At 43.1% G+C, this 12707-nt stretch overlaps 1 protein-coding gene across 1 annotated transcript in view; it reads left to right on the top strand.

Moving 5' to 3' along the window:
* The first annotated feature begins 416 nt into the window (after positions 1–416).
* SIFa (neuropeptide SIFamide) overlaps positions 417–12707 on the top strand; it is a 74697-nt gene continuing 62406 nt past the window's right edge. Inside the window, exon 1 of the mRNA XM_071677279.1 lies at positions 417–574. The gene's annotated coding sequence lies outside the window, so the exon portion shown is untranslated. The remainder of the gene's footprint in view (positions 575–12707) is intronic.

Raw genomic sequence — 12707 nt, 5'->3', positions numbered from 1 at the left:
TGCGGGGTCATGACAAGGCTGGGGTCATAAGACTGTATACACGACCAGGACGCAACTGGTGGGCGTGAAGATCATGTGGGCATGAAGATCATGTGGGCGTGAAAATCATGTGGGCGTGAAGATGATGTGGGCATGGTTAGGTTAAGACAATAGTCATTAAGACCATACGCTTCTCCAACACCCAGGGAACCTCCTTGATAACTACCAGTCCCGTAGTTACTGCAGGAGGAGCCTGACGGAGCCCTCACTGCCTTGTTCCACCGGCCAGAAGAACACCCTCAGATCCTCAGGGAAAAGACGTCTCTTCTCGTACCTAAAAGATCCTCCCTGAATATGGTGGCTCCCTGAATATGACGTCAGCAACGAAATGTCAACGGTGTATTGGGGGAGGGAGAAGAGGTGGGCGGAGCCTCAGGACGGGCCAGGTATATATAGAGGTGAGGCAGCTGGCGCACGACCACTTGCCGGTAGGTCTCGTGCACATCAACACACCCTCTGCGTCCAGCCAGCAACACAACCCCACCCCCCCACCAGGCTCAACCTTCACTACTGCAACCAACGCAGCTCCACCAAGGTAGGTGCCATGCACGAATGAGGTTGAAATTGGTTCCAGGATCACTTGAGGCTATAACTGTCTGCTACGCTCATTGTTGTAGAAAATTACGGTGAGGTGACGTAGATTATCAAAGTGCTTTTGACGGGAAGGTGTGCAGTATTGGTAGTTCGTGATGTAGAAATTAGACGACGTATTGTGTGTACATAATTTCCTGGCAACGTTGTGTGATGTTGTTGTAAGACGGTTCAGTCCGGATGAGAAGACGTACATTGCCGTCGTTAACATGTTAAAAGTTGGAGGTTTGATGTCTGGGTCGTGTGCGAGGGATGAAGGCCTCGGGAAATGGAGGGAATTGACCACGAGTCCTGCGGGAGCGTAGCAGGACGTCTTCCCTCGTGTGTGTGTCAGTAACGCCACACGTAGGAACTTCAACGCCTGGCATCTCCTCAGAAGCCATCCACTTTTCTCGTGATCTTTTTTTTTATGGGATTTTCTCGATGTGACCAATTCTGTATCGAAGGCTTCAGTCAGGGAGCGATAGGTCACTTTAGGATCAGGTCTTACCTGAAATAGATTTCTAGAGAGATAAAGAGTAGAAAGAGAGACAGAGGAAGAGATAGAGAGCTTTTGGAGGAAGTGGAAGACTCGCTCCTTATGAAGGGTCAGGTGGTAGGTGTTAGGGAAGACATGAAGTAGTAAATAGTTCTAAACCTTACCGGTGTAGGGAAGGAAATGGGTTATCATAATGACTCAACCTCCAGGCCTGGTTCACACACCCGTCGCTACTCTGGTCGTCATTTCTTAACCTGACTACCGCTCGGAGTAGGTTACACTCGGCTTTTCCTGATGTCTGTATAGTGCGAGGTCATGTAGGTTAGGTAAACGAGAGTTGTGTATAGTGTGGCCAGTGATCCCCGCCCGTCCGTTGCTACCTCAACGCATTACACTGCAGAGCAGGACTGGGGGAAAGCAGTCATTGGTATCCCAGGTTTTACCAAGTTTTATTGAGACAATGGCCTTTACCTTTTAATGTTAGCCGATACGACAAGGGCAAATAAGGCCCTAATCAAGGCCGTCTCATCAATAATTATATATATAACCTAACCTGAGTAAGGTTCTCGTTTTATCGACCAACCCCTAAGGGTGGATGAACAGCTGGGTTGACTGTGGACCGACTGCCGCACCCAGGATTCGAACCTATGCGCTCGACCTTGGGCTGCCCGTGAATGCGTCACGGTCAGGAACGCTAACCGCTACACCACGGGGGTTCCAAAAATTTATATTATACAGATATTGTGTTGTCATCAGTTTACATACCACTGCTGACACGAGAGGTGGGTCATCATCACAGTGAACAGTGTCGGATCCACAATGATCGCTCTCTCGTCTTAACGAACTTGGTTTGTTGTCGTGTTAACGTAACGTCATTGACGCCACACTGTACAAAAGTTATGATAAAGCCCGTATATATTTATCTATGTATTTTTGTATTGTTTCTACGTGATTGTGCAATTTATCATATAAAATTTAACAAGTTCATCTCGTTTTGAACTTTACTCAGCGATTGTAACATTAATATTTATACTACTTAAAGTACAGCACAAGTTGAATCTTACGTACAAATTTTGCCAGTTTTTCTGATTCGATGTTGCACATTCTTGTATCGGTTTATTCTAGATAGTGAACTATGTATCGTTTAGAATTCTAGCAGATTTATTCTATAAAGTTTATCACTTTTATCTTTGTGTAACATTGGTCGTCTGTTTATTTCGATTGTCATGGGCTTCAACGTCTATCAATATAGTCACTTTAATCGTATAAGATATAATGAATCGTATAGCGTTCTCGGCGATATATTCCCCCTGAGTCTTTATGATAAACTGTATCTTGATATATAGACTGTCATCCTTGGTCATGCTGACTTCAAGCGGTTTAACTCTGAAGCAAATATGGTCAGATTCGGTCGTTTGCTCTTATTCAGTGAACATTATTATTTTTCTCTTTTGTTTGCACTATTTTTTTTTCATCGTACACTATGTGGCAAGATTTTTTTTATGTGTTGCATCAATGTATTTCGCTAAAATTTTGTTGTGTAGCGCTAGAAATATGTGATCCTTGCCTTACTGGACAACATGCACGTGATCCTTGCCTTACTGGACAACATACACGTGATCCTTGCCTTACTGGACGTTTAACCCTTGCTTTAGTGGACATTATCTTGGTCATGATGGTATAATGGAAGAGTGTGTTTCCAGAAAGAAGTCTTCAAGGTAAGTGGGGAAAGTTCCTTACTACATCTTGCTGCATCGTAAGTTAGGATACGTCACAGAACTAGTGTATGAGTTGGCTAGTTAGTATGTCTGTAAACTAATGTAAAGATCCGATGTATGAATCTTTTGTTTCGACATTTAAGAATATGAGCTTCGTTTCAAAATGGTTATAAAACCTCACCGAGGCCAGGAGTGATGGTGATAATAGAGTTGGTCATTTTTCATATGTTCCTTCGCACCACAGACGTGTCTACCTACGTGTCATCTCTAATTCCATTCCGATTCCCATGTTTGGAGGATCAGGTCTAATATTGGAGCCCTCCCATAGCGAAAATTAATTTTGCCTACTGGGTTCTCTAACTTCAAAGGCTGGCAAAGAGCAGATGGCATTTTTTTCTCATAGATGGATCTACGCAGAGAGCAAATGATGCAGCTCTCGATATCCTGTGTGAAAAAGAAGGTATCTGGAACATTAGCAATAAAGATATTAGCATACACTGGCAGTATTCATTGTATGGGGGTTTCTTCAGCTTTGGAGTTGCGCTCCACGCAGGAGCATGGAAATGATGAACTCCTTTGGAAGGGGAAAGTAATTGACAAGACCGCTCTTTCCCGTCTATGGACACGGACAGATGTATTTTACACCAACCGAGGGATTCGAACCCCAGGTAGGGCGCCTGGCTACCTCAGCAACACTTTGAGTTTAAAAGACACACTCGCTAGATTTCTAGTGTTATTACGGGAGACGTAACCTCATCTCGGCGAGGGTAACATGGACTCTGATCGCACGCGGCTGCGTTGATGGTATGACGAATATGTCATCGGAGCCGCGTGAGGTTAATCTTCATGCTAACTGAGATGAGGTTGGAACACACACGTAAAAACACTAGATATCTAGTGAGCAAGTGTGTCTTTTAATATTCGTGTGGCGGAGGCAGCCAGGCACCCTACCTGGGGTTCGAATCCCTCTGTTGGGGGAGGGGGCGAAAATTCTGGGGGCCTTGAAGAATGTGTGGAAGTCGAGAACATTATCTCGGAAAGCAAAAATGGGTATGTTTGAAGGAATAGTGGTTCCAACAATGTTGTATGGTTGCGAGGCGTGGGCTATGGATAGAGTTGTGCGCAGGAGGATGGATGTGCTGGAAATGAGATGTTTGAGGACAATGTGTGGTGTGAGGTGGTTTGATCGAGTGAGTAACGTAAGGGTAAGAGAGATGTGTGGAAATAAAAAGAGCGTGGTTGAGAGAGCAGAAGAGGGTGCTTTGAAATGGTTTGGGCACATGGAGAGAATGAGTGAGGAAAGATTGACCAAGAGGATATATGTGTCGGAGGTGGAGGGAGCAAGGAGAAGAGGGAGACCAAATTGGAGGTGGAAAGATGGAGTGAAAAAGATTTTGTGTGATCGGGGCCTGAACATGCAGGAGGGTGAAAGGAGGGCAAGGAATAGAGTGAATTGGAGCGATGTGGTATACCGGGGTTGACGTGCTGTCAGTGGATTGAATCAAGGCATGTGAAGCGTCTGGGGTAAACCATGGAAAGCTGTGTAGGTATGTATATTTGCGTGTGTGGACGTATGTATATACATGTGTATGGGGGGGGGCCATTTCTTTCGTCTGTTTCCTTGCGCTACCTTGCAAACGCGGGAGACAGCGACAAAGTATAAAAAAAAAAAAAAAAATATATATATATATATATATATATATATATATATATATATATATATATATATATATATATATATATATATATATATATATATATATATCTGGGGATAAGGGAGAGAGAATACTACCCACGTATTGTTGCATATCGTAGAAGGCGACTAAAATGGGTGGGCGCGAGGGGATGAGTGGGGATTTTTTTTTTCCCCTCTGAGGCTCTGTCATTTGTTCTTGACGCTACCTTGCTAACGCGGGAATTGGCGAATATGTCTGAAAAGAAATAATGATAATAATAGTATATATTATTCTTGGGGATAGAGGAGAAAGAATACTTCCCACGTGTTTCCTGCGTGTCGTAGAAGGCGACTGAAAAAGGAGGGAGCGGGGAGCTGGAAATCCTCCCCTCCCGTATTTACTTTTCCAAAAGAAGGAATAGAGAAAGGGGCCAAGCGAGGATACTCCCTCTAAGGCTCAGTCCTCTTTTCTTAACGCTAACTCGCTAACGTGGGAAATGGCGAATATGTATGAAAAAATGTGTGTATATATATATATATATATATATATATATATATATATATATATATATATATATATATATATCACATGATGCCCTCCAACGGCAAGGACTCGAACCCAAGACCTTTTGTGTGGTAGTTGGGAACGCTAATAGCTCGGCTATGATCGAGCGGTTAGCGATCCGAACTACCACACAAAAGTTCACGGGTTCGCGCCCAGTCTATTTGGAGGGCATTATATGTGCTATGAAAATGCGCGTTCACATGACCTGTGGTCGTGTGTATATATATATATATATATATATATATATATATATATATATATATATATATATATATATATGGAGGAAGTGAAGTGTTTTAGATATCTGGGAGTGGATCTGTCAGCGGATGGAACCATGGAAGCGGAAGTGGATCATAGGGTGGGGGAGGGGGCGAAAATTTTGGGAGCCTTGAAAAATGTGTGGAAGTCGAGAACATTATCTCGGAAAGCAAAAATGGGTATGTTTGAGGGAATAGTGGTTCCAACAATGTTGTATGGTTGCGAGGCGTGGGCTATGGATAGAGATGTGCGCAGGAGGATGGATGTGCTGGAAATGAGATGTTTGAGGACAATGTGTGGTGTAAGGTGGTTTGATCGAGTAAGTAACGTAAGGGTGAGAGAGATGTGTGGAAATAAAAAGAGCGTGGTTGAGAGAGCAGAAGAGGGTGTTTTGAAATGGTTTGGGCACATGGAGAGAATGAGTGAGGAGAGATTGACCAAGAGGATATATGTGTCGGAGGTGGAGGGAACGAGGAGAAGAGGGAGACCAAATTGGAGGTGGAAAGATGGAGTGAAAAAGATTTTGTGTGATCGGGGCCTGAACATGCAGGAGGGTGAAAGGAGGGCAAGAAATAGAGTGAATTGGAGTCATGTGGTATACAGGGGTTGACGTGCTGTCAGTGGATTGAAGCAAGGCATGTGAAGCGTCTGGGGTAAACCATGGAAAGCTGTGTAGGTATGTATATTTGCGTGTGTGGACGTGTGTATGTACATGTGTATGGGGGGGGGGTTGGGCCATTTCTTTCGTCTGTTTCCTTGCGCTACCTCGCAAACGTGGGAGACAGCGACAAAGTATAAAAAAAAAAAAAAAAAAAAAAAAAAAAAATATATATATATATATATATATATATATATATATATATATATATATATATATATATATATAACATGGAACTTATTGTGGAGAGGACATAGGTTACCAAGGAGAAAGTATTGTTAACTTTATAATCATGGACGCGCAGATAACATCTTTTCAAATAATCGACCCCAGTCTGACACAGTGGTCGTGATGGGGACACACCGGTGATCTGTAAGGATCAGCAGTCCTCGATTCAGCTGCAGGAACCGTTCAGGATCAGTCAGTCCTTCGGTAGTTCAAGGAACTGACGGAGGCGAAGGACTTCACAGAGAGTCGTGCAGCTCTTGCGGGCTGTGAATGATCAGGGAAGGTTGTAAAACACCTGGCCAATGCTTACTGTGAAGATGTGACAACTTTATGTACGTTGCTGGGGGGAACTTTGGAGGGCCTGTGGGAGGCTAGGTCATCACAGGTCCGCGTGACCTTAGCAGTTGCACTAGAAGTCTCCTCTAGGAAGATCCTTTCTGAATACGTCATTTAAGTCGCTTTTACTGGGCGGAGGGGCTATCAACTACCAGGGTCGTTAAGGCCGCCAACTTCAAGTTATAATCACCTCTCGAGAAACTTGAACACCTGTGTGTGCTCAAGATCATTCTACGTCCATACACGACCTCGCTGCATGTAGGGCTCCTCTGCGTCGTATGATAAGTGTAGACTGGATTTTATTATCCTATGATTATCAACGTTTATCTTAAAAAAACGTAGTCAATGGCTAAAGAGTATTTTGAACTCTTCAATACGAAGCTTTTCTCATTGTACTGGAGAGTGGTTCTAACTTTGTGATTTAGGCACTATCGTTGATTTTCTTATGAGAAGTTTCATACGATAATTATATAACCACCTTGTGGTCAGTCAGGCTCGTGTTAAGCCAGAACTAATTTTCAAGTACCTTTGGGACATCAACACAGAGCACAGATCCCACCTATTCTTTTCAACTATATAATAATGCAAATAATAACTAACATGAACACTGATCCAAAAGGAGGGAAAGTAACACATCCGCTGTTAATATTTCGTGATGACGAAAGAGAACGAACCTGTGCAGACGATGTCCCCACGAGAATGTCAGGGTTCCAGTGCCACCTGTGGATTATTCAAGATCACAGACCCAGGCGGGGATTGAGAAGCTAAGCTCACCCCGCGCGGGCTCCTCCTCTCATCCGTTGGTGATGATAACGTGATGTCGTGTGTCTCCCACATATACTGACAGGTCTGCACAACCCTGTCAATGACAGAATCTGCCAACCCGTTAGAGCTACGGTGTCGTCTGCCGTCCTTTCTTAAATCCAGGAATATTTTAGCAACAATCAATTGAAGATAAAAGCCTGCTGCAGTGTCTTGTTCTCTCTCTCTCTCTCTCTCTCTCTCTCTCTCTCTCTCTCTCTCTCTCTCTCGGTTCAAGGTAAATAGACAAGGCTATACTTTACAAACAACGTACTTGAGTTGTATATACCCGGGAAGTTGAGCCCAGCGTTCACATCCCGCGCTGGGCGGAACCATTTTTCTTATCCGTTTCTACTTACAAGTTCGTCAGACTCCTTACAAAACTTTATCTGAAACCTTATTCTTAAATTTCTACCTCCTCCTGCTCGTGGACGATTGCCTCCAGGTCTTAAGTTTTTCCTGAAGTTTGTCATTAATGTTACAGTTTTCTTTAAGTTCGAGTGTCAGACTTATGAGTAGGTCGGTCGCGTCAAGACTTGGGTGGGCTGTGGCGGTGCCATCGTGTGTAGCTCGACTATGACCAAATCCTTCCCTGCGATCATGCTTCGTTGTGGGTTAAAGACAGACCGACGTTATCTCCTGCCGGGAGGAGGGGAAGCTGGTGCCTCTATATCTAGAGAGAGAGAGAGAGAGAGAGAGAGAGAGAGAGAGAGAGAGAGACTTGGTAAGGTGGGAAGGGGAGCAGTGAGAGAGAGGAGGAAGAGGAGCAGAGGGGAGGAGGTCAGTACACACACACACACACTGGAGTTTGCTGACTATGTTAAAGGGGATCAGGTTGACGTCCTGGGACGACAGTAGATCGTGACGAGCTTTATAGCATCATCCCAAGGAAGAGGGACGGGAGAGGACAAACCATATGTAGGGCAGACATGGCCCTTGGGGGAAGGTATTCTGGACCTATAGGTAAGGACAACCATCAGAGACTGTATAGATATATGTATGTGGTCTCGATCGTGTTGTGTTGCATAACTTGATCAAATGTTCTAACTCATGGTAGCCAGAGGATCGGGTTAGCTTTAATGATGACGGTGTGACGTGCTAAGTGAGGGACGTCTTCACTGCAAGACCTGACAGATGACGGAGTCTGACATACGACACAGATTGACACATGAGGCAGATTTGACACATGACACAGATTGACACATGACACAGATTGACACATGAGGCAGAGTTGACACATGACACAGATTGACATATGACACAGATTGACACATGACACAGACTCTTACGTGACTGTTAGTGTGGAATATTTCATCGTGCATTAAACCCGACTTGAAAATCGTAGGTATTTAATTACGTGGAACGCCCTTGGCAATTACTGATTTCGAGTCGTGTCGCTACATATGCTTCACAATCAGCACGCAAATTTTTCTGCTGTCTATCTAATAACAATCTTTTTTTTTTATATAATCCCTTGGGGAGAGATTTTACCTGAAAATGAAAATAAATACAAACTGTGAATATCATCCATCACACTACACTAGTGAAAAACTTCTTCGTAACGCTTTACAATTATCATATCTATGAAAACATTATCTTACACGCTGGTACCATCCAAAGGCATCTATATACGTGCATTATAGTCATCAAACACTTAACCTTTATGAAGAAAAATAAGATTGTATACATCACATCCTCCGTCAGAAAGGATTTCAAGTCAAATTATGAACACGTACATGATTGTATCATTTATAATTTCGATATGGATTAGAATATGTATGTTTTAAAAAAAGATCGATTTTTGAAGGATGACACCAGTGAATTTATAGTTAAAGTGTCCTAGATCTTTCTTTGATGAATCCCTCGAGTTGGCTATGAAATCATCTCGTAGAGATAAACCCAAACCTTCCCTTGATACCAAGAATCTTTTAGTTATCTCTTGTAGTGATGATTCTACATTACTTCCCAGGGTGATGAAATTCTTTAACATAAATGTAGCCTTCTGCAGTAACAATATTATAAAGCATTACTTGATCAAAAACTCGCCAGAAAATTCTGCGGGCTGTGTTTACAGAAAACCTTGTAAAATCTGTAATATGTTTAATGTTGGGTAGACTAATAAGGATCTTTGTTAGGCTCGAGCAAAATTTATGTAGCATAAGAATCGGATGCTTTGTATAATCCTAATGTTAACAATCATGACCAATGTATTGACTGGAGTAACGCTAATTCATTTATTAACTAACTCCTTTCCCACGAAAGATGTCATTGAATCTTCTATTATTAGATACACAAAGAATTGTGATATTAATATCAGTTAAGGTCCATACAAACTGGGTAGCCTTGTCGTAAGGAAAATTTGTAAATAGTTCTCTTAATTGTCCACATAATAAAAATCTTAAAACATGCATGATGCCAGACCCGAACACCACCATCCGGTAACGCTTGTTTACTAACGGCACCTTAGCTACGTCTCTTTTCCTTGTACATCAACTGACTGTTCTACGTCTGTCTCGTTCGTGTACATCCCCAGACGGTGTGATCTTTACACGAAAGTGCACTTGGGAACTTATCGTATTTCATTTTCCTCGTGCTGTCGGTGAACTGCTTGTGGATAGGGAGCTGTGGTTTCGGTGCATTACACACGAGGGCTAGAGAATGGATGTGAGCGGATGTGGTGGCCTTTCTTCTGTGACGCTACCTCGTTGATACGGGAAAGAGCGATGATATATAACAATTATGTTTTGAAGTCTTATGCTAATACGTTGTATCATGCTGTAGGTATGTCATACAATAGAGAGGGGGAAAAAAATACTAGATTGATAGAAAACCAAAGATAAATCCTAGAGAACGACTTTCCTCCAAAAACCCTAAGAAATATGAACCTTGTCACAATATTTCGGAGATAAGATCCTAACTCCATTTGTAGCTTTTCTATCTGGACCGTAACGAAATATCTTTTCCAATCCATTTCGGTCACCTCTCCAGTCAGGGCCTCCCCTCTCCTGTTTTGTTGTGATGGGTTTTGTTGTCTCTCCCAGCGTCGGAAATTTGTGGCTCAAGAAGCAGTGATTGTCTGGTGTGGTGTAGCACCAGAGCAGGCTGGAAGACACTGTTCAGCTGGAAGCGTATAGCGAAGGAAAGGGAAAAAATCTTTCCTTACTCTTCTCGTATTCTTCAGTGGGTTACGGAGAGCTCCATGATCGCACAGTGGTGTTCGCTGGCGCAAGATGATCGTCAGCGGTACTTGCGCCGCAAGAAAACGTATCTGCGATCTGGAAAGTTCGCCAGAATAAATGATCCTCAACTCGGTAAACCTGTTCTGAATGCAGACTCATCTGGATGACGGCGGATCTGATCTCATATAACCCGTCAGGGGTAAGGTGTTCCAGCAGACATCACGTCTCTCATCTACTTATATTTGTTTCCCGCTAGGGTTAATGAGTCGCGAATCATTCATATCCTTCAACATGAGTAAGATGATCTCATTTGGTGATTATCAACACTCATGAACGATGGGGGAATATATATAACAATAGATACGTTGAGAGCGATCTTATTCTTGCGTTTAGGTGCGTCCTTAAGCGAAAAGGATAATGGGTTCTGTGCTTCATGACTGAAATGGAATGCGAACGAAATTCTTTTCAACAGAGAGGAAGGTTGATGGCCCTAGAGTATATCCCTGGCCGGGAGCAAACTCCAAGAGTGAAGACTTCCCTCAACAGGAGTACGAATTCATCCTTCAACAGGAGTACAAATTCTTCCCTCAACAGGAGAGCGAAGTCGTCCCTCACCACTTCATTAAATCAGTGAAGCCAGTGTGAAAGCCTTGGAAACTCTGGGTGGCAGGAGTTTAAAGGTCGTGATGAATGGGACCGCGGCAAGTGAGTCAGACATATGGCAGCGAGAGATTTACAGGAAGATAAAGTCAGGAGCAAGAACAGATGGTCGCACTAGCTGAGGAAAAACAATTACCTGGGCAAAGTTGTGGTGTTGAGGTGTGAGTGAGGAAGGTTCACGGGGGTTTGTGGCGGTGAAAATAATTGCCTCAGGTGAGGATGTTCGCATGAAGGGACGGAAGATCACTGACGACATGATGGGGTGGAAGGAAGACATTGACAACATTATGAAATGTTACGACAATTTGTAACAAGAGAGTTGATGGTGTCAGGGCTAGTAAGAAGAGAGGGTTGATGGTGTCAGGGCTAGTAAGAAGAGAGAGTTGATGGTGTCAGGGCTAGTAGCAAGAGAGGGTTGATGGTGTCAGGGCTAGTAAGAAGAGAGGGTTGATGGTGTCAGAGCTAGTAGCAAGAGAGGGTTGATGGTGTCAGAGCTAGTAGCAAGAGAGGGTGGCATAACTTCATTCGTGAAGTTAGTGTGCAATATCATGATGGGATTACCTCTGGGTGTCAGGAGAGCAGCCCAGGGGTGTGTGCAGGAGACCTCTGTATACATCAGCTGTTGTGGTGGTGACCGTAGCCATCATCGTCTGAGGTCTTCCCTCATCGTCTTGTTCGCTCCTACGATCATTCGCCAAGGTTTTCATTCTCTTGTATTTCATTCTTATATCATTCACATATTTGATCCCCTTCCTCTGCCAACTATTAATAGAATATGGCTTTTTTAATTATAGATCTAGCTATACGGATAAGTTTATATATATATATATATATATATATATATATATATATATATATATATATATATATATATATATATATATATATACCAGGTATCGGTATGATATTCGTTGTCTGGCTGTATAACCAAGACAAACTGTTCTATGATTTGTCGCCAGGAACACAAGCCATGTTCTTTACTTAATTATTTCATCACGAGAAAAAAAATTAAAATTGTCTAATGAAAACCCAGATTTTTAGAATATTTTCTCTCTCTCTCTCTCTCTCTCTCTCTCTCTCTCTCTCTCTCTCTCTCTCTCTCTCTCTGGCCTTTACAACGAGTGAAATTAATAATACATCACTTTACGCTGTTTGGCGCTGGAGTCATTTGTCACTCTGGGCTCTACGTACACAGCATGTGTCTGCTCACACACAAGACCATGAAAAATGTTATCACATAAAAAGAGAGAAAAAAGAAACGTTTCTCGTTCCAGTTCTGATTCAGCAGTGCGAGACGCGAGAGTTTGGCTGGCATCACTATCATATAGAGGGTTGGATCTCACACACACACACACACACACACACACACACACACACACACACGCATACATAGCGTCTGGGCATCACTCACACACACAACCCAGACCCAGTATGTTAGGGCGAAACATGAACTCGCACACTTATAAAGTGCTTCATGTGGTTATCTGTAATGTGTCCTTCCCACGTACAGAGTGTCCTCCT

The sequence above is a fragment of the Panulirus ornatus genome, chromosome 2 (genome assembly GCF_036320965.1).
Source record: "Panulirus ornatus isolate Po-2019 chromosome 2, ASM3632096v1, whole genome shotgun sequence".
Taxonomy (NCBI): Eukaryota; Metazoa; Arthropoda; class Malacostraca; order Decapoda; family Palinuridae; genus Panulirus; species Panulirus ornatus.
The sequence above is the reverse complement of the archived record's forward strand: the minus strand, read 5'-3'. Positions and strand labels throughout refer to the sequence as shown.